At 36.7% G+C, this 22,268-nt stretch overlaps 52 non-coding genes and 1 pseudogene across 52 annotated transcripts; all 53 read left to right on the forward strand.

Moving 5' to 3' along the window:
- The first annotated feature begins 105 nt into the window (after positions 1–105).
- LOC126889013 (5S ribosomal RNA) lies at positions 106–224 on the forward strand. The gene has a single exon (XR_007699818.1). It is a non-coding gene; the product is annotated as a 5S ribosomal RNA (ribosomal RNA).
- Positions 225–529: 305 nt separating this feature from the next.
- On the forward strand, positions 530–648 carry LOC126889037 (5S ribosomal RNA). The gene has a single exon (XR_007699842.1). It is a non-coding gene; the product is annotated as a 5S ribosomal RNA (ribosomal RNA).
- Positions 649–953: 305 nt separating this feature from the next.
- Positions 954–1,072, forward strand: LOC126889160 (5S ribosomal RNA; annotated as a pseudogene).
- A 295-nt stretch (positions 1,073–1,367) lies between these two features.
- LOC126889150 (5S ribosomal RNA) lies at positions 1,368–1,486 on the forward strand. The gene has a single exon (XR_007699936.1). It is a non-coding gene; the product is annotated as a 5S ribosomal RNA (ribosomal RNA).
- Positions 1,487–1,791: 305 nt separating this feature from the next.
- On the forward strand, positions 1,792–1,910 carry LOC126889086 (5S ribosomal RNA). The gene has a single exon (XR_007699890.1). It is a non-coding gene; the product is annotated as a 5S ribosomal RNA (ribosomal RNA).
- A 305-nt stretch (positions 1,911–2,215) lies between these two features.
- LOC126889038 (5S ribosomal RNA) lies at positions 2,216–2,334 on the forward strand. The gene has a single exon (XR_007699843.1). It is a non-coding gene; the product is annotated as a 5S ribosomal RNA (ribosomal RNA).
- A 305-nt stretch (positions 2,335–2,639) lies between these two features.
- LOC126889161 (5S ribosomal RNA) lies at positions 2,640–2,758 on the forward strand. The gene has a single exon (XR_007699937.1). It is a non-coding gene; the product is annotated as a 5S ribosomal RNA (ribosomal RNA).
- A 305-nt stretch (positions 2,759–3,063) lies between these two features.
- Positions 3,064–3,182, forward strand: LOC126889040 (5S ribosomal RNA). Its single transcript, XR_007699845.1, has one exon. It is a non-coding gene; the product is annotated as a 5S ribosomal RNA (ribosomal RNA).
- A 305-nt stretch (positions 3,183–3,487) lies between these two features.
- LOC126889169 (5S ribosomal RNA) lies at positions 3,488–3,606 on the forward strand. Its single transcript, XR_007699938.1, has one exon. It is a non-coding gene; the product is annotated as a 5S ribosomal RNA (ribosomal RNA).
- Positions 3,607–3,911: 305 nt separating this feature from the next.
- On the forward strand, positions 3,912–4,030 carry LOC126889171 (5S ribosomal RNA). The gene has a single exon (XR_007699940.1). It is a non-coding gene; the product is annotated as a 5S ribosomal RNA (ribosomal RNA).
- Positions 4,031–4,335: 305 nt separating this feature from the next.
- On the forward strand, positions 4,336–4,454 carry LOC126889087 (5S ribosomal RNA). Its single transcript, XR_007699891.1, has one exon. It is a non-coding gene; the product is annotated as a 5S ribosomal RNA (ribosomal RNA).
- A 305-nt stretch (positions 4,455–4,759) lies between these two features.
- LOC126889041 (5S ribosomal RNA) lies at positions 4,760–4,878 on the forward strand. The gene has a single exon (XR_007699846.1). It is a non-coding gene; the product is annotated as a 5S ribosomal RNA (ribosomal RNA).
- A 305-nt stretch (positions 4,879–5,183) lies between these two features.
- LOC126888896 (5S ribosomal RNA) lies at positions 5,184–5,302 on the forward strand. The gene has a single exon (XR_007699698.1). It is a non-coding gene; the product is annotated as a 5S ribosomal RNA (ribosomal RNA).
- Positions 5,303–5,607: 305 nt separating this feature from the next.
- Positions 5,608–5,726, forward strand: LOC126889176 (5S ribosomal RNA). The gene has a single exon (XR_007699945.1). It is a non-coding gene; the product is annotated as a 5S ribosomal RNA (ribosomal RNA).
- Positions 5,727–6,031: 305 nt separating this feature from the next.
- On the forward strand, positions 6,032–6,150 carry LOC126889177 (5S ribosomal RNA). The gene has a single exon (XR_007699946.1). It is a non-coding gene; the product is annotated as a 5S ribosomal RNA (ribosomal RNA).
- Positions 6,151–6,456: 306 nt separating this feature from the next.
- On the forward strand, positions 6,457–6,575 carry LOC126889034 (5S ribosomal RNA). Its single transcript, XR_007699839.1, has one exon. It is a non-coding gene; the product is annotated as a 5S ribosomal RNA (ribosomal RNA).
- A 305-nt stretch (positions 6,576–6,880) lies between these two features.
- Positions 6,881–6,999, forward strand: LOC126889042 (5S ribosomal RNA). The gene has a single exon (XR_007699847.1). It is a non-coding gene; the product is annotated as a 5S ribosomal RNA (ribosomal RNA).
- Positions 7,000–7,304: 305 nt separating this feature from the next.
- On the forward strand, positions 7,305–7,423 carry LOC126889178 (5S ribosomal RNA). Its single transcript, XR_007699947.1, has one exon. It is a non-coding gene; the product is annotated as a 5S ribosomal RNA (ribosomal RNA).
- Positions 7,424–7,728: 305 nt separating this feature from the next.
- On the forward strand, positions 7,729–7,847 carry LOC126889088 (5S ribosomal RNA). The gene has a single exon (XR_007699892.1). It is a non-coding gene; the product is annotated as a 5S ribosomal RNA (ribosomal RNA).
- A 305-nt stretch (positions 7,848–8,152) lies between these two features.
- LOC126889043 (5S ribosomal RNA) lies at positions 8,153–8,271 on the forward strand. The gene has a single exon (XR_007699848.1). It is a non-coding gene; the product is annotated as a 5S ribosomal RNA (ribosomal RNA).
- A 305-nt stretch (positions 8,272–8,576) lies between these two features.
- On the forward strand, positions 8,577–8,695 carry LOC126889179 (5S ribosomal RNA). Its single transcript, XR_007699948.1, has one exon. It is a non-coding gene; the product is annotated as a 5S ribosomal RNA (ribosomal RNA).
- Positions 8,696–9,000: 305 nt separating this feature from the next.
- LOC126889181 (5S ribosomal RNA) lies at positions 9,001–9,119 on the forward strand. Its single transcript, XR_007699950.1, has one exon. It is a non-coding gene; the product is annotated as a 5S ribosomal RNA (ribosomal RNA).
- Positions 9,120–9,424: 305 nt separating this feature from the next.
- Positions 9,425–9,543, forward strand: LOC126889044 (5S ribosomal RNA). The gene has a single exon (XR_007699849.1). It is a non-coding gene; the product is annotated as a 5S ribosomal RNA (ribosomal RNA).
- A 305-nt stretch (positions 9,544–9,848) lies between these two features.
- Positions 9,849–9,967, forward strand: LOC126889010 (5S ribosomal RNA). Its single transcript, XR_007699814.1, has one exon. It is a non-coding gene; the product is annotated as a 5S ribosomal RNA (ribosomal RNA).
- Positions 9,968–10,272: 305 nt separating this feature from the next.
- LOC126889182 (5S ribosomal RNA) lies at positions 10,273–10,391 on the forward strand. The gene has a single exon (XR_007699951.1). It is a non-coding gene; the product is annotated as a 5S ribosomal RNA (ribosomal RNA).
- Positions 10,392–10,696: 305 nt separating this feature from the next.
- On the forward strand, positions 10,697–10,815 carry LOC126889183 (5S ribosomal RNA). Its single transcript, XR_007699952.1, has one exon. It is a non-coding gene; the product is annotated as a 5S ribosomal RNA (ribosomal RNA).
- Positions 10,816–11,120: 305 nt separating this feature from the next.
- Positions 11,121–11,239, forward strand: LOC126889035 (5S ribosomal RNA). Its single transcript, XR_007699840.1, has one exon. It is a non-coding gene; the product is annotated as a 5S ribosomal RNA (ribosomal RNA).
- Positions 11,240–11,544: 305 nt separating this feature from the next.
- LOC126889045 (5S ribosomal RNA) lies at positions 11,545–11,663 on the forward strand. Its single transcript, XR_007699850.1, has one exon. It is a non-coding gene; the product is annotated as a 5S ribosomal RNA (ribosomal RNA).
- A 305-nt stretch (positions 11,664–11,968) lies between these two features.
- Positions 11,969–12,087, forward strand: LOC126889184 (5S ribosomal RNA). Its single transcript, XR_007699953.1, has one exon. It is a non-coding gene; the product is annotated as a 5S ribosomal RNA (ribosomal RNA).
- Positions 12,088–12,392: 305 nt separating this feature from the next.
- On the forward strand, positions 12,393–12,511 carry LOC126889089 (5S ribosomal RNA). Its single transcript, XR_007699893.1, has one exon. It is a non-coding gene; the product is annotated as a 5S ribosomal RNA (ribosomal RNA).
- Positions 12,512–12,816: 305 nt separating this feature from the next.
- Positions 12,817–12,935, forward strand: LOC126889046 (5S ribosomal RNA). The gene has a single exon (XR_007699851.1). It is a non-coding gene; the product is annotated as a 5S ribosomal RNA (ribosomal RNA).
- Positions 12,936–13,240: 305 nt separating this feature from the next.
- LOC126889185 (5S ribosomal RNA) lies at positions 13,241–13,359 on the forward strand. Its single transcript, XR_007699954.1, has one exon. It is a non-coding gene; the product is annotated as a 5S ribosomal RNA (ribosomal RNA).
- Positions 13,360–13,664: 305 nt separating this feature from the next.
- On the forward strand, positions 13,665–13,783 carry LOC126889186 (5S ribosomal RNA). Its single transcript, XR_007699955.1, has one exon. It is a non-coding gene; the product is annotated as a 5S ribosomal RNA (ribosomal RNA).
- A 305-nt stretch (positions 13,784–14,088) lies between these two features.
- On the forward strand, positions 14,089–14,207 carry LOC126889047 (5S ribosomal RNA). The gene has a single exon (XR_007699852.1). It is a non-coding gene; the product is annotated as a 5S ribosomal RNA (ribosomal RNA).
- Positions 14,208–14,512: 305 nt separating this feature from the next.
- On the forward strand, positions 14,513–14,631 carry LOC126889187 (5S ribosomal RNA). The gene has a single exon (XR_007699956.1). It is a non-coding gene; the product is annotated as a 5S ribosomal RNA (ribosomal RNA).
- Positions 14,632–14,936: 305 nt separating this feature from the next.
- LOC126889188 (5S ribosomal RNA) lies at positions 14,937–15,055 on the forward strand. The gene has a single exon (XR_007699957.1). It is a non-coding gene; the product is annotated as a 5S ribosomal RNA (ribosomal RNA).
- Positions 15,056–15,360: 305 nt separating this feature from the next.
- LOC126889114 (5S ribosomal RNA) lies at positions 15,361–15,479 on the forward strand. Its single transcript, XR_007699918.1, has one exon. It is a non-coding gene; the product is annotated as a 5S ribosomal RNA (ribosomal RNA).
- A 305-nt stretch (positions 15,480–15,784) lies between these two features.
- Positions 15,785–15,903, forward strand: LOC126889048 (5S ribosomal RNA). The gene has a single exon (XR_007699853.1). It is a non-coding gene; the product is annotated as a 5S ribosomal RNA (ribosomal RNA).
- Positions 15,904–16,208: 305 nt separating this feature from the next.
- LOC126889189 (5S ribosomal RNA) lies at positions 16,209–16,327 on the forward strand. The gene has a single exon (XR_007699958.1). It is a non-coding gene; the product is annotated as a 5S ribosomal RNA (ribosomal RNA).
- Positions 16,328–16,632: 305 nt separating this feature from the next.
- Positions 16,633–16,751, forward strand: LOC126889049 (5S ribosomal RNA). Its single transcript, XR_007699854.1, has one exon. It is a non-coding gene; the product is annotated as a 5S ribosomal RNA (ribosomal RNA).
- A 305-nt stretch (positions 16,752–17,056) lies between these two features.
- On the forward strand, positions 17,057–17,175 carry LOC126889110 (5S ribosomal RNA). Its single transcript, XR_007699914.1, has one exon. It is a non-coding gene; the product is annotated as a 5S ribosomal RNA (ribosomal RNA).
- Positions 17,176–17,480: 305 nt separating this feature from the next.
- Positions 17,481–17,599, forward strand: LOC126889190 (5S ribosomal RNA). The gene has a single exon (XR_007699959.1). It is a non-coding gene; the product is annotated as a 5S ribosomal RNA (ribosomal RNA).
- Positions 17,600–17,904: 305 nt separating this feature from the next.
- Positions 17,905–18,023, forward strand: LOC126889192 (5S ribosomal RNA). Its single transcript, XR_007699961.1, has one exon. It is a non-coding gene; the product is annotated as a 5S ribosomal RNA (ribosomal RNA).
- A 305-nt stretch (positions 18,024–18,328) lies between these two features.
- On the forward strand, positions 18,329–18,447 carry LOC126889051 (5S ribosomal RNA). Its single transcript, XR_007699856.1, has one exon. It is a non-coding gene; the product is annotated as a 5S ribosomal RNA (ribosomal RNA).
- Positions 18,448–18,752: 305 nt separating this feature from the next.
- On the forward strand, positions 18,753–18,871 carry LOC126889193 (5S ribosomal RNA). Its single transcript, XR_007699962.1, has one exon. It is a non-coding gene; the product is annotated as a 5S ribosomal RNA (ribosomal RNA).
- Positions 18,872–19,176: 305 nt separating this feature from the next.
- On the forward strand, positions 19,177–19,295 carry LOC126889019 (5S ribosomal RNA). Its single transcript, XR_007699823.1, has one exon. It is a non-coding gene; the product is annotated as a 5S ribosomal RNA (ribosomal RNA).
- A 305-nt stretch (positions 19,296–19,600) lies between these two features.
- Positions 19,601–19,719, forward strand: LOC126889194 (5S ribosomal RNA). Its single transcript, XR_007699963.1, has one exon. It is a non-coding gene; the product is annotated as a 5S ribosomal RNA (ribosomal RNA).
- Positions 19,720–20,024: 305 nt separating this feature from the next.
- On the forward strand, positions 20,025–20,143 carry LOC126889052 (5S ribosomal RNA). Its single transcript, XR_007699857.1, has one exon. It is a non-coding gene; the product is annotated as a 5S ribosomal RNA (ribosomal RNA).
- A 305-nt stretch (positions 20,144–20,448) lies between these two features.
- LOC126889195 (5S ribosomal RNA) lies at positions 20,449–20,567 on the forward strand. Its single transcript, XR_007699964.1, has one exon. It is a non-coding gene; the product is annotated as a 5S ribosomal RNA (ribosomal RNA).
- Positions 20,568–20,872: 305 nt separating this feature from the next.
- LOC126889053 (5S ribosomal RNA) lies at positions 20,873–20,991 on the forward strand. Its single transcript, XR_007699858.1, has one exon. It is a non-coding gene; the product is annotated as a 5S ribosomal RNA (ribosomal RNA).
- A 305-nt stretch (positions 20,992–21,296) lies between these two features.
- On the forward strand, positions 21,297–21,415 carry LOC126889196 (5S ribosomal RNA). The gene has a single exon (XR_007699965.1). It is a non-coding gene; the product is annotated as a 5S ribosomal RNA (ribosomal RNA).
- Positions 21,416–21,720: 305 nt separating this feature from the next.
- On the forward strand, positions 21,721–21,839 carry LOC126888897 (5S ribosomal RNA). Its single transcript, XR_007699699.1, has one exon. It is a non-coding gene; the product is annotated as a 5S ribosomal RNA (ribosomal RNA).
- A 305-nt stretch (positions 21,840–22,144) lies between these two features.
- Positions 22,145–22,263, forward strand: LOC126888898 (5S ribosomal RNA). Its single transcript, XR_007699700.1, has one exon. It is a non-coding gene; the product is annotated as a 5S ribosomal RNA (ribosomal RNA).
- Positions 22,264–22,268: the final 5 nt, after the last annotated feature.

Here is a 22,268-nt window from a genome sequence, read left to right on the forward strand (position 1 = left end):
GCAATAGAAGAAACCGAATCAGAAACATTTTACATGAGGGAGCAACCTTTCACAACCTGGACTATCACTTACTCATTTTTAAATCAATTTGTTTCATTTATAATCGGCAACGGCCATACCACACTGAATATACCGGTTCTCGTCCGATCACCGAAGTCAAGTAGTGTCGGGTGCGGTTAGTACTTGGATGGGTGACCGCTTGGGAACACCGCATGTTGTTGCCTTCCTTTTTTTCCTTGTTTAACTTTTGATATTATTTTAATAAGAATAACACTGGGCCATTGACAAAAATGAAATACATATTATGAAAGTTGTACATTCAAGTGTAATATTATTCAGTAGGACTAGGGCATGTGTTCTATAGTTTAGCAAAACAAACGAGAAGTAAAGCAGAAAGAAACCAGTATATTGCAAATACAATTATGCAATAGAAGACACCGAATCAGAAACATTTTACATGATGGAGCAACCTTTCACAACCTGGACTATCACTTACTCATTTTTAAATCAATTTGTTTCAGTTATAATCGGCAACGGCCATACCACACTGAATATACCGGTTCTCGTCCGATCACCGAAGTCAAGCAGTGTCGGGTGCGGTTAATACTTGGATGGGTGACCGCTTGGGAACACCGCATGTTGTTGCCTTCCTTTTTTTCCTTGTTTAACTGTTGATATAATTTTAATAAGAATAACACTGGGCCATTGACAAAAATTAAATACATATTATGAAAGTTGTACATTCAAGTGTAATATTATTCAGTAGGACTATGGCATGTGTTCTATAGTTTAGCAAAGCAAACTAGAAGTAAAGCAGAAAGAAAACAGTATATTGCAAATACAATTATGCAATAGAAGACACCGAATCAGAAACATTTTACATGATGGAGCAACCTTTCACAACCTGGACTATCACTTACTCATTTTTAAATCAATTTGTTTCAGTTATAATCGGCAACGGCCATACCACACTGAATATACCGGTTCTCGTCCGATCACCGAAGTCAAGCAGTGTCGGGTGCGGTTAGTACTTGGATGGGTGACCGCTTGGGAACACCGCCTTCCTTTTTTTCCTTGTTTAACTTTTGATATTATTTTAACAAGAATATCACTGAGCCATTGATAAAAACGAAATGCATATTATGAAAGTTGTACATTCAAGTGTAATATTATTCAGTAGGACTAGGGCATGTGTTCTACACTTTAGCAAAACAAACTAGAAGTAAAGCAGAAAGAAAACAGTATATTGCAAATACAATTGTGCAATAGAAGAAACCAAATCAGAAACATTTTACATGAGGGAGCAACCTCTCACAAACTGGACTATCACTTACTCATTTTTATATCAATTTGTTTCATTTATAATCGGCAACGGCCATACCACACTGAATATACCGGTTCTCGTCCGATCACCGAAGTCAAGCAGTGTCGGGTGCGGTTAGTACTTGGATGGGTGACCGCTTGGGAACACCGCATGTTGTTGCCTTCCTTTTTTTCCTTGTTTAACTTTTGATATTATTTTAATAAGAATAACACTGGGCCATTGACAAAAATGAAATACATATTATGAAAGTTGTACATTCAAGTGTAATATTATTCAGTAGGACAATGGCATGTGTTCTATATTTTAGCAAAGCGAACGAGAAGTAAAGCAGAAAGAAACCAGTATATTGCAAATACAATTATGCAATAGAAGAAACCGAATCAGAAACATTTTACATGAGGGAGCAACCTTTCACAACCAGGACTATCACTTACTCATTTTTAAATCAATTTGTTTCATTTATAATCGGCAACGGCCATACCACACTGAATATACCGGTTCTCGTCCGATCACCGAAGTCAAGCAGTGTCGGGTGCGGTTATTACTTGGATGGGTGACCGCTTGGGAACACCGCATGTTGTTGCCTTCCTTTTTTTCCTTGTTTAACTTTTGATATTATTTTAATAAGAATAACACTGGGCCATTGACAAAAATGAAATACATATTATGAAAGTTGTACATTCAAGTGTAATATTATTCAGTAGGACTAGGGCATGTGCTCTATAGTTTAGCAAAACAAACGAGAAGTAAAGCAGAAAGAAACCAGTATATTGCAAATACAATTATGCAATAGAAGACACCGAATCAGAAACATTTTACATGATGGAGCAACCTTTCACAACCTGGACTATCACTTACTCATTTTTAAATCAATTTGTTTCAGTTATAATTGGCAACGGCCATACCACACTGAATATACCGGTTCTCGTCCGATCACCGAAGTCAAGCAGTGTCGGGTGCGGTTAATACTTGGATGGGTGACCGCTTGGGAACACCGCATGTTGTTGCCTTCCTTTTTTTCCTTGTTTAACTTTTGATATTATTTTAATAAGAATAACACTGGGCCATTGACAAAAATGAAATACATATTATGAAAGTTGTACATTCAAGTGTAATATTATTCAGTAGGACAATGGCATGTGTTCTATATTTTAGCAAAGCAAACGAGAAGTAAAGCAGAAAGAAACCAGTATATTGCAAATACAATTATGCAATAGAAGAAACCGAATCAGAAACATTTTACATGAGGGAGCAACCTTTCACAACCTGGACTATCACTTACTCATTTTTAAATCAATTTGTTTCATTTATAATCGGCAACGGCCATACCACACTGAATATACCGGTTCTCGTCCGATCACCGAAGTCAAGCAGTGTCGGGTGCGGTTAGTACTTGGATGGGTGACCGCTTGGGAACACCGCATGTTGTTGCCTTCCTTTTTTTCCTTGTTTAACTTTTGATCTTATTTTAATAAGAATAACACTGGGCCATTGACAAAAATGAAATACATATTATGAAAGTTGTACATTCAAGTGTAATATTATTCAGTAGGACTAGGGCATGTGTTCTATAGTTTAGCAAAACAAACGAGAAGTAAAGCAGAAAGAAACCAGTATATTGCAAATACAATTATGCAATAGAAGACACCGAATCAGAAACATTTTACATGATGGAGCAACCTTTCACAACCTGGACTATCACTTACTCATTTTTAAATCAATTTGTTTCAGTTATAATCGGCAACGGCCATACCACACTGAATATACCGGTTCTCGTCCGATCACCGAAGTCAAGCAGTGTCGGGTGCGGTTAATACTTGGATGGGTGACCGCTTGGGAACACCGCATGTTGTTGCCTTCCTTTTTTTCCTTGTTTAACTTTTGATATAATTTTAATAAGAATAACACTGGGCCATTGACAAAAATTAAATACATATTATGAAAGTTGTACATTCAAGTGTAATATTATTCAGTAGGACTATGGCATGTGCTCTATAGTTTAGCAAAGCAAACTAGAAGTAAAGCAGAAAGAAAACAGTATATTGCAAATACAATTATGCAATAGAAGACACCGAATCAGAAACATTTTACATGATGGAGCAACCTTTCACAACCTGGACTATCACTTACTCATTTTTAAATCAATTTGTTTCACTTATAATCGGCAACGGCCATACCACACTGAATATACCGGTTCTCGTCCGATCACCGAAGTCAAGCAGTGTCGGGTGCGGTTAGTACTTGGATGGGTGACCGCTTGGGAACACCGCATGTTGTTGCCTTCCTTTTTTTCCTTGTTTAACTTTTGATATTATTTTAACAAGAATATCACTGAGCCATTGATAAAAACGAAATGCATATTATGAAAGTTGTACATTCAAGTGTAGTATTATTCAGTAGGACTAGGGCATGTGTTCTACACTTTAGCAAAACAAACTAGAAGTAAAGCAGAAAGAAAACAGTATATTGCAAATACAATTGTGCAATAGAAGAAACCAAATCAGAAACATTTTACATGAGGGAGCAACCTCTCACAAACTGGACTATCACTTACTCATTTTTATATCAATTTGTTTCATTTATAATCGGCAACGGCCATACCACACTGAATATACCGGTTCTCGTCCGATCACCGAAGTCAAGCAGTGTCGGGTGCGGTTAGTACTTGGATGGGTGACCGCTTGGGAACACCGCATGTTGTTGCCTTCCTTTTTTTCCTTGTTTAACTTTTGATATTATTTGAATAAGAATAACACTGGGCCATTGACAAAAATGAAATACATATTATGAAAGTTGTACATTTAAGTGTAATATTATTCAGTAGGACAATGGCATGTGTTCTATATTTTAGCAAAGCGAACGAGAAGTAAAGCAGAAAGAAACCAGTATATTGCAAATACAATTATGCAATAGAAGAAACCGAATCAGAAACATTTTACATGAGGGAGCAACCTTTCACAACCTGGACTATCACTTACTCATTTTTAAATCAATTTGTTTCATTTATAATCGGCAACGGCCATACCACACTGAATATACCGGTTCTCGTCCGATCACCGAAGTCAAGCAGTGTCGGGTGCGGTTATTACTTGGATGGGTGACCGCTTGGGAACACCGCATGTTGTTGCCTTCCTTTTTTTCCTTGTTTAACTTTTGATATTATTTTAATAAGAATAACACTGGGCCATTGACAAAAATGAAATACATATTATGAAAGTTGTACATTCAAGTGTAATATTATTCAGTAGGACTAGGGCATGTGTTCTATAGTTTAGCAAAACAAACGAGAAGTAAAGCAGAAAGAAACCAGTATATTGCAAATACAATTATGCAATAGAAGACACCGAATCAGAAACATTTTACATGATGGAGCAACCTTTCACAACCTGGACTATCACTTACTCATTTTTATATCAATTTGTTTCAGTTATAATTGGCAACGGCCATACCACACTGAATATACCGGTTCTCGTCCGATCACCGAAGTCAAGCAGTGTCGGGTGCGGTTAATACTTGGATGGGTGACCGCTTGGGAACACCGCATGTTGTTGCCTTCCTTTTTTTCCTTGTTTAACTTTTGATATAATTTTAATAAGAATAAGACTGGGCCATTGACAAAAATTAAATACATATTATGAAAGTTGTACATTCAAGTGTAATATTATTCAGTAGGACTATGGCATGTGTTCTATAGTTTAGCAAAGCAAACTAGAAGTAAAGCAGAAAGAAAACAGTATATTGCAAATACAATTATGCAATAGAAGACACCGAATCAGAAACATTTTACATGATGGAGCAACCTTTCACAACCTGGACTATCACTTACTCATTTTTAAATCAATTTGTTTCAGTTATAATCGGCAACGGCCATACCACACTGAATATACCGGTTCTCGTCCGATCACCGAAGTCAAGCAGTGTCGGGTGCGGTTAGTACTTGGATGGGTGACCGCTTGGGAACACCGCATGTTGTTGCCCTCCTTTTTTTCCTTGTTTAACTTTTGATATTATTTTAATAAGAATATCACTGAGCCATTGATAAAAACGAAATGCATATTATGCAAGTTCTACATTCAAGTGTAATATTATTCAGTAGGACTAGGGCATGTGTTCTACACTTTAGCAAAACAAACTAGAAGTAAAGCAGAAAGAAAACAGTATATTGCAAATACAATTGTGCAATAGAAGAAACCAAATCAGAAACATTTTACATGAGGGAGCAACCTCTCACAAACTGGACTATCACTTACTCATTTTTATATCAATTTGTTTCATTTATAATCGGCAACGGCCATACCACACTGAATATACCGGTTCTCGTCCGATCACCGAAGTCAAGCAGTGTCGGGTGCGGTTAGTACTTGGATGGGTGACCGCTTGGGAACACCGCATGTTGTTGCCTTCCTTTTTTTCCTTGTTTAACTTTTGATATTATTTTAACAAGAATATCACTGAGCCATTGATAAAAACGAAATGCATATTATGAAAGTTGTACATTCAAGTGTAATATTATTCAGTAGGACTAGTGCATGTGTTCTACACTTTAGCAAAACAAACTAGAAGTAAAGCAGAAAGAAAACAGTATATTGCAAATACAATTGTGCAATAGAAGAAACCAAATCAGAAACATTTTACATGAGGGAGCAACCTCTCACAACCTGGACTATCACTTACTCATTTTTATATCAATTTGTTTCATTTATAATCGGCAACGGCCATACCACACTGAATATACCGGTTCTCGTCCGATCACCGAAGTCAAGCAGTGTCGGGTGCGGTTAGTACTTGGATGGGTGACCGCTTGGGAACACCGCATGTTGTTGCCTTCCTTTTTTTCCTTGTTTAACTTTTGATATTATTTTGAATAAGAATAACACTGGGCCATTGACAAAAATGAAATACATATTATGAAAGTTGTACATTCAAGTGTAATATTATTCAGTAGGACAATGGCATGTGTTCTATATTTTAGCAAAGCAAACGAGAAGTAAAGCAGAAAGAAACCAGTATATTGCAAATACAATTATGCAATAGAAGAAACCGAATCAGAAACATTTTACATGAGGGAGCAACCTTTCACAACCTGGACTATCACTTACTCATTTTTAAATCAATTTGTTTCATTTATAATCCGCAACGGCCATACCACACTGAATATACCGGTTCTCGTCCGATCACCGAAGTCAAGCAGTGTCGGGTGCGGTTAGTACTTGGATGGGTGACCGCTTGGGAACACCGCATGTTGTTGCCTTCCTTTTTTTCCTTGTTTAACTTTTGATCTTATTTTAATAAGAATAACACTGGGCCATTGACAAAAATGAAATACATATTATGAAAGTTGTACATTCAAGTGTAATATTATTCAGTAGGACTAGGGCATGTGTTCTATAGTTTAGCAAAACAAACGAGAAGTAAAGCAGAAAGAAACCAGTATATTGCAAATACAATTATGCAATAGAAGACACCGAATCAGAAACATTTTACATGATGGAGCAACCTTTCACAACCTGGACTATCACTTACTCATTTCTAAATCAATTTGTTTCAGTTATAATCGGCAACGGCCATACCACACTGAATATACCGGTTCTCGTCCGATCACCGAAGTCAAGCAGTGTCGGGTGCGGTTAATACTTGGATGGGTGACCGCTTGGGAACACCGCATGTTGTTGCCTTCCTTTTTTTCCTTGTTTAACTTTTGATATAATTTTAATAAGAATAACACTGGGCCATTGACAAAAATTAAATACATATTATGAAAGTTGTACATTCAAGTGTAATATTATTCAGTAGGACTATGGCATGTGCTCTATAGTTTAGCAAAGCAAACTAGAAGTAAAGCAGAAAGAAAACAGTATATTGCAAATACAATTATGCAATAGAAGACACCGAATCAGAAACATTTTACATGATGGAGCAACCTTTCACAACCTGGACTATCACTTACTCATTTTTAAATCAATTTGTTTCAGTTATAATCGGCAACGGCCATACCACACTGAATATACCGGTTCTCGTCCGATCACCGAAGTCAAGCAGTGTCGGGTGCGGTTAGTACTTGGATGGGTGACCGCTTGGGAACACCGCATGTTGTTGCCTTCCTTTTTTTCCTTGTTTAACTTTTGATATTATTTTAATAAGAATAACACTGGGCCATTGACAAAAATGAAATACATATTATGAAAGTTGTATATTTAAGTGTAATATTATTCAGTAGGACAATGGCATGTGTTCTATATTTTAGCAAAGCGAACGAGAAGTAAAGCAGAAAGAAACCAGTATATTGCAAATACAATTATGCAATAGAAGAAACCGAATCAGAAACATTTTACATGAGGGAGCAACCTTTCACAACCTGGACTATCACTTACTCATTTTTAAATCAATTTGTTTCATTTATAATCGGCAACGGCCATACCACACTGAATATACCGGTTCTCGTCCGATCACCGAAGTCAAGCAGTGTCGGGTGCGGTTATTACTTGGATGGGTGACCGCTTGGGAACACCGCATGTTGTTGCCTTCCTTTTTTTCCTTGTTTAACTTTTGATATTATTTTAATAAGAATAACACTGGGACATTGACAAAAATGAAATACATATTATGAAAGTTGTACATTCAAGTGTAATATTATTCAGTAGGACTAGGGCATGTGTTCTATAGTTTAGCAAAACAAACGAGAAGTAAAGCAGAAAGAAACCAGTATATTGCAAATACAATTATGCAATAGAAGACACCGAATCAGAAACATTTTACATGATGGAGCAACCTTTCACAACCTGGACTATCACTTACTCATTTTTATATCAATTTGTTTCAGTTATAATTGGCAACGGCCATACCACACTGAATATACCGGTTCTCGTCCGATCACCGAAGTCAAGCAGTGTCGGGTGCGGTTAATACTTGGATGGGTGACCGCTTGGGAACACCGCATGTTGTTGCCTTCCTTTTTTTCCTTGTTTAACTTTTGATATTATTTTAACAAGAATATCACTGAGCCATTGATAAAAACGAAATGCATATTATGAAAGTTGTACATTCAAGTGTAATATTATTCAGTAGGACTAGTGCATGTGTTCTACACTTTAGCAAAACAAACTAGAAGTAAAGCAGAAAGAAAACAGTATATTGCAAATACAATTGTGCAATAGAAGACACCGAATCAGAAACATTTTACATGATGGAGCAACCTTTCACAACCTGGACTATCACTTACTCATTTTTAAATCAATTTGTTTCAGTTATAATCGGCAACGGCCATACCACACTGAATATACCGGTTCTCGTCCGATCACCGAAGTCAAGCAGTGTCGGGTGCGGTTAGTACTTGGATGGGTGACCGCTTGGGAACACCGCATGTTGTTGCCTTCCTTTTTTTCCTTGTTTAACTTTTGATATTATTTTAATAAGAATATCACTGAGCCATTGATAAAAACGAAATGCATATTATGCAAGTTGTACATTCAAGTGTAATATTATTCAGTAGGACTAGGGCATGTGTTCTACACTTTAGCAAAACAAACTAGAAGTAAAGCAGAAAGAAAACAGTATATTGCAAATACAATTGTGCAATAGAAGAAACCAAATCAGAAACATTTTACATGAGGGAGCAACCTCTCACAAACTGGACTATCACTTACTCATTTTTATATCAATTTGTTTCATTTATAATCGGCAACGGCCATACCACACTGAATATACCGGTTCTCGTCCGATCACCGAAGTCAAGCAGTGTCGGGTGCGGTTAGTACTTGGATGGGTGACCGCTTGGGAACACCGCATGTTGTTGCCTTCCTTTTTTTCCTTGTTTAACTTTTGATATTATTTTAATAAGAATAACACTGGGCCATTGACAAAAATGAAATACATATTATGAAAGTTGTACATTCAAGTGTAATATTATTCAGTAGGACTAGGGCATGTGTTCTATAGTTTAGCAAAACAAACGAGAAGTAAAGCAGAAAGAAACCAGTATATTGCAAATACAATTATGCAATAGAAGAAACCAAATCAGAAACATTTTACATGATGGAGCAACCTTTCACAACCTGGACTATCACTTACTCATTTGTATATCAATTTGTTTCAGTTATAATTGGCAACGGCCATACCACACTGAATATACCGGTTCTCGTCCGATCACCGAAGTCAAGCAGTGTCGGGTGCGGTTAATACTTGGATGGGTGACCGCTTGGGAACACCGCATGTTGTTGCCTTCCTTTTTTTCCTTGTTTAACTTTTGATATAATTTTAATAAGAATAACACTGGGCCATTGACAAAAATTAAATACATATTATGAAAGTTGTACATTCAAGTGTAATATTATTCAGTAGGACTATGGCATGTGTTCTATAGTTTAGCAAAGCAAACTAGAAGTAAAGCAGAAAGAAAACAGTATATTGCAAATACAATTATGCAATAGAAGACACCGAATCAGAAACATTTTACATGATGGAGCAACCTTTCACAACCTGGACTATCACTTACTCATTTTTAAATCAATTTGTTTCAGTTATAATCGGCAACGGCCATACCACACTGAATATACCGGTTCTCGTCCGATCACCGAAGTCAAGCAGTGTCGGGTGCGGTTAGTACTTGGATGGGTGACCGCTTGGGAACACCGCATGTTGTTGCCCTCCTTTTTTTCCTTGTTTAACTTTTGATATTATTTTAATAAGAATATCACTGAGCCATTGATAAAAACGAAATGCATATTATGCAAGTTCTACATTCAAGTGTAATATTATTCAGTAGGACTAGGGCATGTGTTCTACACTTTAGCAAAACAAACTAGAAGTAAAGCAGAAAGAAAACAGTATATTGCAAATACAATTGTGCAATAGAAGAAACCAAATCAGAAACATTTTATATGAGGGAGCAACCTCTCACAAACTGGACTATCACTTACTCATTTTTATATCAATTTGTTTCATTTATAATCGGCAACGGCCATACCACACTGAATATACCGGTTCTCGTCCGATCACCGAAGTCAAGCAGTGTCGGGTGCGGTTAGTACTTGGATGGGTGACCGCTTGGGAACACCGCATGTTGTTGCCTTCCTTTTTTTCCTTGTTTAACTTTTGATATTATTTTAACAAGAATATCACTGAGCCATTGATAAAAACGAAATGCATATTATGAAAGTTGTACATTCAAGTGTAATATTATTCAGTAGGACTAGTGCATGTGTTCTACACTTTAGCAAAACAAACTAGAAGTAAAGCAGAAAGAAAACAGTATATTGCAAATACAATTGTGCAATAGAAGAAACCAAATCAGAAACATTTTACATGAGGGAGCAACCTCTCACAACCTGGACTATCACTTACTCATTTTTATATCAATTTGTTTCATTTATAATCGGCAACGGCCATACCACACTGAATATACCGGTTCTCGTCCGATCACCGAAGTCAAGCAGTGTCGGGTGCGGTTAGTACTTGGATGGGTGACCGCTTGGGAACACCGCATGTTGTTGCCTTCCTTTTTTTCCTTGTTTAACTTTTGATATTATTTTAATAAGAATAACACTGGGCCATTGACAAAAATGAAATACATATTATGAAAGTTGTACATTCAAGTGTAATATTATTCAGTAGGACAATGGCATGTGTTCTATATTTTAGCAAAGCAAACGAGAAGTAAAGCAGAAAGAAACCAGTATATTGCAAATACAATTATGCAATAGAAGAAACCGAATCAGAAACATTTTACATGAGGGAGCAACCTTTCACAACCTGGACTATCACTTACTCATTTTTAAATCAATTTGTTTCATTTATAATCCGCAACGGCCATACCACACTGAATATACCGGTTCTCGTCCGATCACCGAAGTCAAGCAGTGTCGGGTGCGGTTAGTACTTGGATGGGTGACCGCTTGGGAACACCGCATGTTGTTGCCTTCCTTTTTTTCCTTGTTTAACTTTTGATCTTATTTTAATAAGAATAACACTGGGCCATTGACAAAAATGAAATACATATTATGAAAGTTGTACATTCAAGTGTAATATTATTCAGTAGGACTAGGGCATGTGTTCTATAGTTTAGCAAAACAAACGAGAAGTAAAGCAGAAAGAAACCAGTATATTGCAAATACAATTATGCAATAGAAGACACCGAATCAGAAACATTTTACATGATGGAGCAACCTTTCACAACCTGGACTATCACTTACTCATTTCTAAATCAATTTGTTTCAGTTATAATCGGCAACGGCCATACCACACTGAATATACCGGTTCTCGTCCGATCACCGAAGTCAAGCAGTGTCGGGTGCGGTTAATACTTGGATGGGTGACCGCTTGGGAACACCGCATGTTGTTGCCTTCCTTTTTTTCCTTGTTTAACTTTTGATATAATTTTAATAAGAATAACACTGGGCCATTGACAAAAATTAAATACATATTATGAAAGTTGTACATTCAAGTGTAATATTATTCAGTAGGACTATGGCATGTGCTCTATAGTTTAGCAAAGCAAACTAGAAGTAAAGCAGAAAGAAAACAGTATATTGCAAATACAATTATGCAATAGAAGACACCGAATCAGAAACATTTTACATGATGGAGCAACCTTTCACAACCTGGACTATCACTTACTCATTTTTAAATCAATTTGTTTCAGTTATAATCGGCAACGGCCATACCACACTGAATATACCGGTTCTCGTCCGATCACCGAAGTCAAGCAGTGTCGGGTGCGGTTAGTACTTGGATGGGTGACCGCTTGGGAACACCGCATGTTGTTGCCTTCCTTTTTTTCCTTGTTTAACTTTTGATATTATTTTAATAAGAATAACACTGGGCCATTGACAAAAATGAAATACATATTATGAAAGTTGTATATTTAAGTGTAATATTATTCAGTAGGACAATGGCATGTGTTCTATATTTTAGCAAAGCGAACGAGAAGTAAAGCAGAAAGAAACCAGTATATTGCAAATACAATTATGCAATAGAAGAAACCGAATCAGAAACATTTTACATGAGGGAGCAACCTTTCACAACCTGGACTATCACTTACTCATTTTTAAATCAATTTGTTTCATTTATAATCGGCAACGGCCATACCACACTGAATATACCGGTTCTCGTCCGATCACCGAAGTCAAGCAGTGTCGGGTGCGGTTATTACTTGGATGGGTGACCGCTTGGGAACACCGCATGTTGTTGCCTTCCTTTTTTTCCTTGTTTAACTTTTGATATTATTTTAATAAGAATAACACTGGGACATTGACAAAAATGAAATACATATTATGAAAGTTGTACATTCAAGTGTAATATTATTCAGTAGGACTAGGGCATGTGTTCTATAGTTTAGCAAAACAAACGAGAAGTAAAGCAGAAAGAAACCAGTATATTGCAAATACAATTATGCAATAGAAGACACCGAATCAGAAACATTTTACATGATGGAGCAACCTTTCACAACCTGGACTATCACTTACTCATTTTTATATCAATTTGTTTCAGTTATAATTGGCAACGGCCATACCACACTGAATATACCGGTTCTCGTCCGATCACCGAAGTCAAGCAGTGTCGGGTGCGGTTAATACTTGGATGGGTGACCGCTTGGGAACACCGCATGTTGTTGCCTTCCTTTTTTTCCTTGTTTAACTTTTGATATTATTTTAACAAGAATATCACTGAGCCATTGATAAAAACGAAATGCATATTATGAAAGTTGTACATTCAAGTGTAATATTATTCAGTAGGACTAGTGCATGTGTTCTACACTTTAGCAAAACAAACTAGAAGTAAAGCAGAAAGAAAACAGTATATTGCAAATACAATTGTGCAATAGAAGACACCGAATCAGAAACATTTTACATGATGGAGCAACCTTTCACAACCTGGACTATCACTTACTCATTTTTAAATCAATTTGTTTCAGTTATAATCGGCAACGGCCATACCACACTGAATATACCGGTTCTCGTCCGATCACCGAAGTCAAGCAGTGTCGGGTGCGGTTAGTACTTGGATGGGTGACCGCTTGGGAACACCGCATGTTGTTGCCTTCCTTTTTTTCCTTGTTTAACTTTTGATATTATTTTAATAAGAATATCACTGAGCCATTGATAAAAACGAAATGCATATTATGCAAGTTGTACATTCAAGTGTAATATTATTCAGTAGGACTAGGGCATGTGTTCTACACTTTAGCAAAACAAACTAGAAGTAAAGCAGAAAGAAAACAGTATATTGCAAATACAATTGTGCAATAGAAGAAACCAAATCAGAAACATTTTACATGAGGGAGCAACCTCTCACAAACTGGACTATCACTTACTCATTTTTATATCAATTTGTTTCATTTATAATCGGCAACGGCCATACCACACTGAATATACCGGTTCTCGTCCGATCACCGAAGTCAAGCAGTGTCGGGTGCGGTTAGTACTTGGATGGGTGACCGCTTGGGAACACCGCATGTTGTTGCCTTCCTTTTTTTCCTTGTTTAACTTTTGATATTATTTTAATAAGAATAACACTGGGCCATTGACAAAAATGAAATACATATTATGAAAGTTGTACATTCAAGTGTAATATTATTCAGTAGGACTAGGGCATGTGTTCTATAGTTTAGCAAAACAAACGAGAAGTAAAGCAGAAAGAAACCAGTATATTGCAAATACAATTATGCAATAGAAGAAACCAAATCAGAAACATTTTACATGATGGAGCAACCTTTCACAACCTGGACTATCACTTACTCATTTTTATATCAATTTGTTTCAGTTATAATTGGCAACGGCCATACCACACTGAATATACCGGTTCTCGTCCGATCACCGAAGTCAAGCAGTGTCGGGTGCGGTTAATACTTGGATGGGTGACCGCTTGGGAACACCGCATGTTGTTGCCTTCCTTTTTTTCCTTGTTTAACTTTTGATATAATTTTAATAAGAATAACACTGGGCCATTGACAAAAATTAAATACATATTATGAAAGTTGTACATTCAAGTGTAATATTATTCAGTAGGACTATGGCATGTGTTCTATAGTTTAGCAAAGCAAACTAGAAGTAAAGCAGAAAGAAAACAGTATATTGCAAATACAATTATGCAATAGAAGACACCGAATCAGAAACATTTTACATGATGGAGCAACCTTTCACAACCTGGACTATCACTTACTCAATTTTAAATCAATTTGTTTCAGTTATAATCGGCAACGGCCATACCACACTGAATATACCGGTTCTCGTCCGATCACCGAAGTCAAGCAGTGTCGGGTGCGGTTAGTACTTGGATGGGTGACCGCTTGGGAACACCGCATGTTGTTGCCTTCCTTTTTTTCCTTGTTTAACTTTTGATATTATTTTAATAAGAATATCACTGAGCCATTGATAAAAACGAAATGCATATTATGCAAGTTGTACATTCAAGTGTAATATTATTCAGTAGGACTAGGGCATGTGTTCTACACTTTAGCAAAACAAACTAGAAGTAAAGCAGAAAGAAAACAGTATATTGCAAATACAATTGTGCAATAGAAGAAACCAAATCAGAAACATTTTACATGAGGGAGCAACCTTTCACAAACTGGACTATCACTTACTCATTTTTATATCAATTTGTTTCATTTATAATCGGCAACGGCCATACCACACTGAATATACCGGTTCTCGTCCGATCACCGAAGTCAAGCAGTGTCGGGTGCGGTTAGTACTTGGATGGGTGACCGCTTGGGAACACCGCATGTTGTTGCCTTCCTTTTTTTCCTTGTTTAACTTTTGATATTATTTTAACAAGAATATCACTGAGCCATTGATAAAAACGAAATGCATATTATGAAAGTTGTACATTCAAGTGTAATATTATTCAGTAGGACTAGGGCATGTGTTCTACACTTTAGCAAAACAAACTAGAAGTAAAGCAGAAAGAAAACAGTATATTGCAAATACAATTGTGCAATAGAAGAAACCAAATCAGAAACATTTTACATGAGGGAGCAACCTCTCACAAACTGGACTATCACTTACTCATTTTTATATCAATTTGTTTCATTTATAATCGGCAACGGCCATACCACACTGAATATACCGGTTCTCGTCCGATCACCGAAGTCAAGCAGTGTCGGGTGCGGTTAGAACTTGGATGGGTGACCGCTTGGGAACACCGCATGTTGTTGCCTTCCTTTTTTTCCTTGTTTAACTTTTGATATTATTTTAACAAGAATATCACTGAGCCATTGATAAAAATGAAATACATATTATGAAAGTTGTACATTCAAGTGTAATATTATTCAGTAGGACTAGGGCATGTGTTCTATAGTTTAGCAAAACAAACGAGAAGTAAAGCAGAAAGAAACCAGTATATTGCAAATACAATTATGCAATAGAAGACACCGAATCAGAAACATTTTACATGATGGAGCAACCTTTCACAACCTGGACTATCACTTACTCATTTTTATATCAATTTGTTTCAGTTATAATTGGCAACGGCCATACCACACTGAATATACCGGTTCTCGTCCGATCACCGAAGTCAAGCAGTGTCGGGTGCGGTTAATACTTGGATGGGTGACCGCTTGGGAACACCGCATGTTGTTGCCTTCCTTTTTTTCCTTGTTTAACTTTTGATATAATTTTAATAAGAATAACACTGGGCCATTGACAAAAATTAAATACATATTATGAAAGTTGTACATTCAAGTGTAATATTATTCAGTAGGACTATGGCATGTGTTCTATAGTTTAGCAAAGCAAACTAGAAGTAAAGCAGAAAGAAAACAGTATATTGCAAATACAATTATGCAATAGAAGACACCGAATCAGAAACATTTTACATGATGGAGCAACCTTTCACAACCTGGACTATCACTTACTCATTTTTAAATCAATTTGTTTCAGTTATAATCGGCAACGGCCATACCACACTGAATATACCGGTTCTCGTCCGATCACCGAAGTCAAGCAGTGTCGGGTGCGGTTAGTACTTGGATGGGTGACCGCTTGGGAACACCGCATGTTGTTGCCTTCCTTTTTTTCCTTGTTTAACTTTTGATATTATTTTAATAAGAATATCACTGAGCCATTGATAAAAACGAAATGCATATTATGCAAGTTGTACATTCAAGTGTAATATTATTCAGTAGGACTAGGGCATGTGTTCTACACTTTAGCAAAACAAACTAGAAGTAAAGCAGAAAGAAAACAGTATATTGCAAATACAATTGTGCAATAGAAGAAACCAAATCAGAAACATTTTACATGAGGGAGCAACCTCTCACAAACTGGACTATCACTTACTCATTTTTATATCAATTTGTTTCATTTATAATCGGCAACGGCCATACCACACTGAATATACCGGTTCTCGTCCGATCACCGAAGTCAAGCAGTGTCGGGTGCGGTTAATACTTGGATGGGTGACCGCTTGGGAACACCGCATGTTGTTGCCTTCCTTTTTTTCCTTGTTTAACTTTTGATATTATTTTAACAAGAATATCACTGAGCCATTGATAAAAACGAAATGCATATTATGAAAGTTGTACATTCAAGTGTAATATTATTCAGTAGGACTAGGGCATGTGTTCTACACTTTAGCAAAACAAACTAGAAGTAAAGCAGAAAGAAAACAGTATATTGCAAATACAATTGTGCAATAGAAGAAACCAAATCAGAAACATTTTACATGAGGGAGCAACCTCTCACAAACTGGACTATCACTTACTCATTTTTATATCAATTTGTTTCATTTATAATCGGCAACGGCCATACCACACTGAATATACCGGTTCTCGTCCGATCACCGAAGTCAAGCAGTGTCGGGTGCGGTTAGTACTTGGATGGCTGACCGGTTGGGAACACCGCATGTTGTTGCCTTCCTTTTTTTCCTTGTTTAACTTTTGATATTATTTTAACAAGAATATCACTGAGCCATTGATAAAAACGAAATGCATATTATGAAAGTTGTACATTCAAGTGTAATATTATTCAGTAGGACTAGTGCATGTGTTCTACACTTTAGCAAAACAAACTAGAAGTAAAGCAGAAAGAAAACAGTATATTGCAAATACAATTGTGCAATAGAAGACACCGAATCAGAAACATTTTACATGATGGAGCAACCTTTCACAACCTGGACTATCACTTACTCATTTTTAAATCAATTTGTTTCAGTTATAATCGGCAACGGCCATACCACACTGAATATACCGGTTCTCGTCCGATCACCGAAGTCAAGCAGTGTCGGGTGCGGTTAGTACTTGGATGGGTGACCGCTTGGGAACACCGCATGTTGTTGCCTTCCTTTTTTTCCTTGTTTAACTTTTGATATTATTTTAATAAGAATATCACTGAGCCATTGATAAAAAAGAAATGCATATTATGCAAGTTGTACATTCAAGTGTAATATTATTCAGTAGGACTAGGGCATGTGTTCTACACTTTAGCAAAACAAACTAGAAGTAAAGCAGAAAGAAAACAGTATATTGCAAATACAATTGTGCAATAGAAGAAACCAAATCAGAAACATTTTACATGAGGGAGCAACCTCTCACAAACTGGACTATCACTTACTCATTTTTATATCAATTTGTTTCATTTATAATCGGCAACGGCCATACCACACTGAATATACCGGTTCTCGTCCGATCACCGAAGTCAAGCAGTGTCGGGTGCGGTTAGTACTTGGATGGGTGACCGCTTGGGAACACCGCATGTTGTTGCCTTCCTTTTTTTCCTTGTTTAACTTTTGATATTATTTTAATAAGAATAACACTGGGCCATTGACAAAAATGAAATACATATTATGAAAGTTGTACATTCAAGTGTAATATTATTCAGTAGGACTAGGGCATGTGTTCTATAGTTTAGCAAAACAAACGAGAAGTAAAGCAGAAAGAAACCAGTATATTGCAAATACAATTATGCAATAGAAGAAACCAAATCAGAAACATTTTACATGATGGAGCAACCTTTCACAACCTGGACTATCACTTACTCATTTTTATATCAATTTGTTTCAGTTATAATTGGCAACGGCCATACCACACTGAATATACCGGTTCTCGTCCGATCACCGAAGTCAAGCAGTGTCGGGTGCGGTTAATACTTGGATGGGTGACCGCTTGGGAACACCGCATGTTGTTGCCTTCCTTTTTTTCCTTGTTTAACTTTTGATATAATTTTAATAAGAATAACACTGGGCCATTGACAAAAATTAAATACATATTATGAAAGTTGTACATTCAAGTGTAATATTATTCAGTAGGACTATGGCATGTGTTCTATAGTTTAGCAAAGCAAACTAGAAGTAAAGCAGAAAGAAAACAGTATATTGCAAATACAATTATGCAATAGAAGACACCGAATCAGAAACATTTTACATGATGGAGCAACCTTTCACAACCTGGACTATCACTTACTCATTTTTAAATCAATTTGTTTCAGTTATAATCGGCAACGGCCATACCACACTGAATATACCGGTTCTCGTCCGATCACCGAAGTCAAGCAGTGTCGGGTGCGGTTAGTACTTGGATGGGTGACCGCTTGGGAACACCGCATGTTGTTGCCTTCCTTTTTTTCCTTGTTTAACTTTTGATATTATTTTAATAAGAATATCACTGAGCCATTGATAAAAACGAAATGCATATTATGCAAGTTGTACATTCAAGTGTAATATTATTCAGTAGGACTAGGGCATGTGTTCTACACTTTAGCAAAACAAACTAGAAGTAAAGCAGAAAGAAAACAGTATATTGCAAATACAATTGTGCAATAGAAGAAACCAAATCAGAAACATTTTACATGAGGGAGCAACCTTTCACAAACTGGACTATCACTTACTCATTTTTATATCAATTTGTTTCATTTATAATCGGCAACGGCCATACCACACTGAATATACCGGTTCTCGTCCGATCACCGAAGTCAAGCAGTGTCGGGTGCGGTTAGTAGTTGGATGGGTGACCGCTTGGGAACACCGCATGTTGTTGCCTTCCTTTTTTTCCTTGTTTAACTTTTGATATTATTTTAACAAGAATATCACTGAGCCATTGATAAAAACGAAATGCATATTATGAAAGTTGTACATTCAAGTGTAATATTATTCAGTAGGACTAGGGCATGTGTTCTACACTTTAGCAAAACAAACTAGAAGTAAAGCAGAAAGAAAACAGTATATTGCAAATACAATTGTGCAATAGAAGAAACCAAATCAGAAACATTTTACATGAGGGAGCAACCTCTCACAAACTGGACTATCACTTACTCATTTTTATATCAATTTGTTTCATTTATAATCGGCAACGGCCATACCACACTGAATATACCGGTTCTCGTCCGATCACCGAAGTCAAGCAGTGTCGGGTGCGGTTAGTACTTGGATGGGTGACCGCTTGGGAACACCGCATGTTGTTGCCTTCCTTTTTTTCCTTGTTTAACTTTTGATATTATTTTAACAAGAATATCACTGAGCCATTGATAAAAATGAAATACATATTATGAAAGTTGTACATTCAAGTGTAATATTATTCAGTAGGACTAGGGCATGTGTTCTATAGTTTAGCAAAACAAACGAGAAGTAAAGCAGAAAGAAACCAGTATATTGCAAATACAATTATGCAATAGAAGACACCGAATCAGAAACATTTTACATGATGGAGCAACCTTTCACAACCTGGACTATCACTTACTCATTTTTATATCAATTTGTTTCAGTTATAATTGGCAACGGCCATACCACACTGAATATACCGGTTCTCGTCCGATCACCGAAGTCAAGCAGTGTCGGGTGCGGTTAATACTTGGATGGGTGACCGCTTGGGAACACCGCATGTTGTTGCCTTCCTTTTTTTCCTTGTTTAACTTTTGATATAATTTTAATAAGAATAACACTGGGCCATTGACAAAAATTAAATACATATTATGAAAGTTGTACATTCAAGTGTAATATTATTCAGTAGGACTATGGCATGTGTTCTATAGTTTAGCAAAGCAAACTAGAAGTAAAGCAGAAAGAAAACAGTATATTGCAAATACAATTATGCAATAGAAGACACCGAATCAGAAACATTTTACATGATGGAGCAACCTTTCACAACCTGGACTATCACTTACTCATTTTTAAATCAATTTGTTTCAGTTATAATCGGCAACGGCCATACCACACTGAATATACCGGTTCTCGTCCGATCACCGAAGTCAAGCAGTGTCGGGTGCGGTTAGTACTTGGATGGGTGACCGCTTGGGAACACCGCATGTTGTTGCCTTCCTTTTTTTCCTTGTTTAACTTTTGATATTATTTTAATAAGAATATCACTGAGCCATTGATAAAAACGAAATGCATATTATGCAAGTTGTACATTCAAGTGTAATATTATTCAGTAGGACTAGGGCATGTGTTCTACACTTTAGCAAAACAAACTAGAAGTAAAGCAGAAAGAAAACAGTATATTGCAAATACAATTGTGCAATAGAAGAAACCAAATCAGAAACATTTTACATGAGGGAGCAACCTCTCACAAACTGGACTATCACTTACTCATTTTTATATCAATTTGTTTCATTTATAATCGGCAACGGCCATACCACACTGAATATACCGGTTCTCGTCCGATCACCGAAGTCAAGCAGTGTCGGGTGCGGTTAATACTTGGATGGGTGACCGCTTGGGAACACCGCATGTTGTTGCCTTCCTTTTTTTCCTTGTTTAACTTTTGATATTATTTTAACAAGAATATCACTGAGCCATTGATAAAAACGAAATGCATATTATGAAAGTTGTACATTCAAGTGTAATATTATTCAGTAGGACTAGGGCATGTGTTCTACACTTTAGCAAAACAAACTAGAAGTAAAGCAGAAAGAAAACAGTATATTGCAAATACAATTGTGCAATAGAAGAAACCAAATCAGAAACATTTTACATGAGGGAGCAACCTCTCACAAACTGGACTATCACTTACTCATTTTTATATCAATTTGTTTCATTTATAATCGGCAACGGCCATACCACACTGAATATACCGGTTCTCGTCCGATCACCGAAGTCAAGCAGTGTCGGGTGCGGTTAGTACTTGGATGGGTGACCGCTTGGGAACACCGCATGTTGTTGCCTTCCTTTTTTTCCTTGTTTAACTTTTGATATTATTTTAACAAGAATATCACTGAGCCATTGATAAAAACGAAATGCATATTATGAAAGTTGTACATTCAAGTGTAATATTATTCAGTAGGACTAGTGCATGTGTTCTACACTTTAGCAAAACAAACTAGAAGTAAAGCAGAAAGAAAACAGTATATTGCAAATACAATTGTGCAATAGAAGACACCGAATCAGAAACATTTTACATGATGGAGCAACCTTTCACAACCTGGACTATCACTTACTCATTTTTAAATCAATTTGTTTCAGTTATAATCGGCAACGGCCATACCACACTGAATATACCGGTTCTCGTCCGATCACCGAAGTCAAGCAGTGTCGGGTGCGGTTAGTACTTGGATGGGTGACCGCTTGGGAACACCGCATGTTGTTGCCTTCCTTTTTTTCCTTGTTTAACTTTTGATATTATTTTAATAAGAATATCACTGAGCCATTGATAAAAACGAAATGCATATTATGCAAGTTGTACATTCAAGTGTAATATTATTCAGTAGGACTAGGGCATGTGTTCTACACTTTAGCAAAACAAACTAGAAGTAAAGCAGAAAGAAAACAGTATATTGCAAATACAATTGTGCAATAGAAGAAACCAAATCAGAAACATTTTACATGAGGGAGCAACCTCTCACAAACTGGACTATCACTTACTCATTTTTATATCAATTTGTTTCATTTATAATCGGCAACGGCCATACCACACTGAATATACCGGTTCTCGTCCGATCACCGAAGTCAAGCAGTGTCGGGTGCGGTTAGTACTTGGATGGGTGACCGCTTGGGAACACCGCATGTTGTTGCCTTCCTT

This window comes from Diabrotica virgifera, chromosome 7 (genome assembly GCF_917563875.1).
Source record: "Diabrotica virgifera virgifera chromosome 7, PGI_DIABVI_V3a".
NCBI classification, from domain to species: Eukaryota; Metazoa; Arthropoda; class Insecta; order Coleoptera; family Chrysomelidae; genus Diabrotica; species Diabrotica virgifera.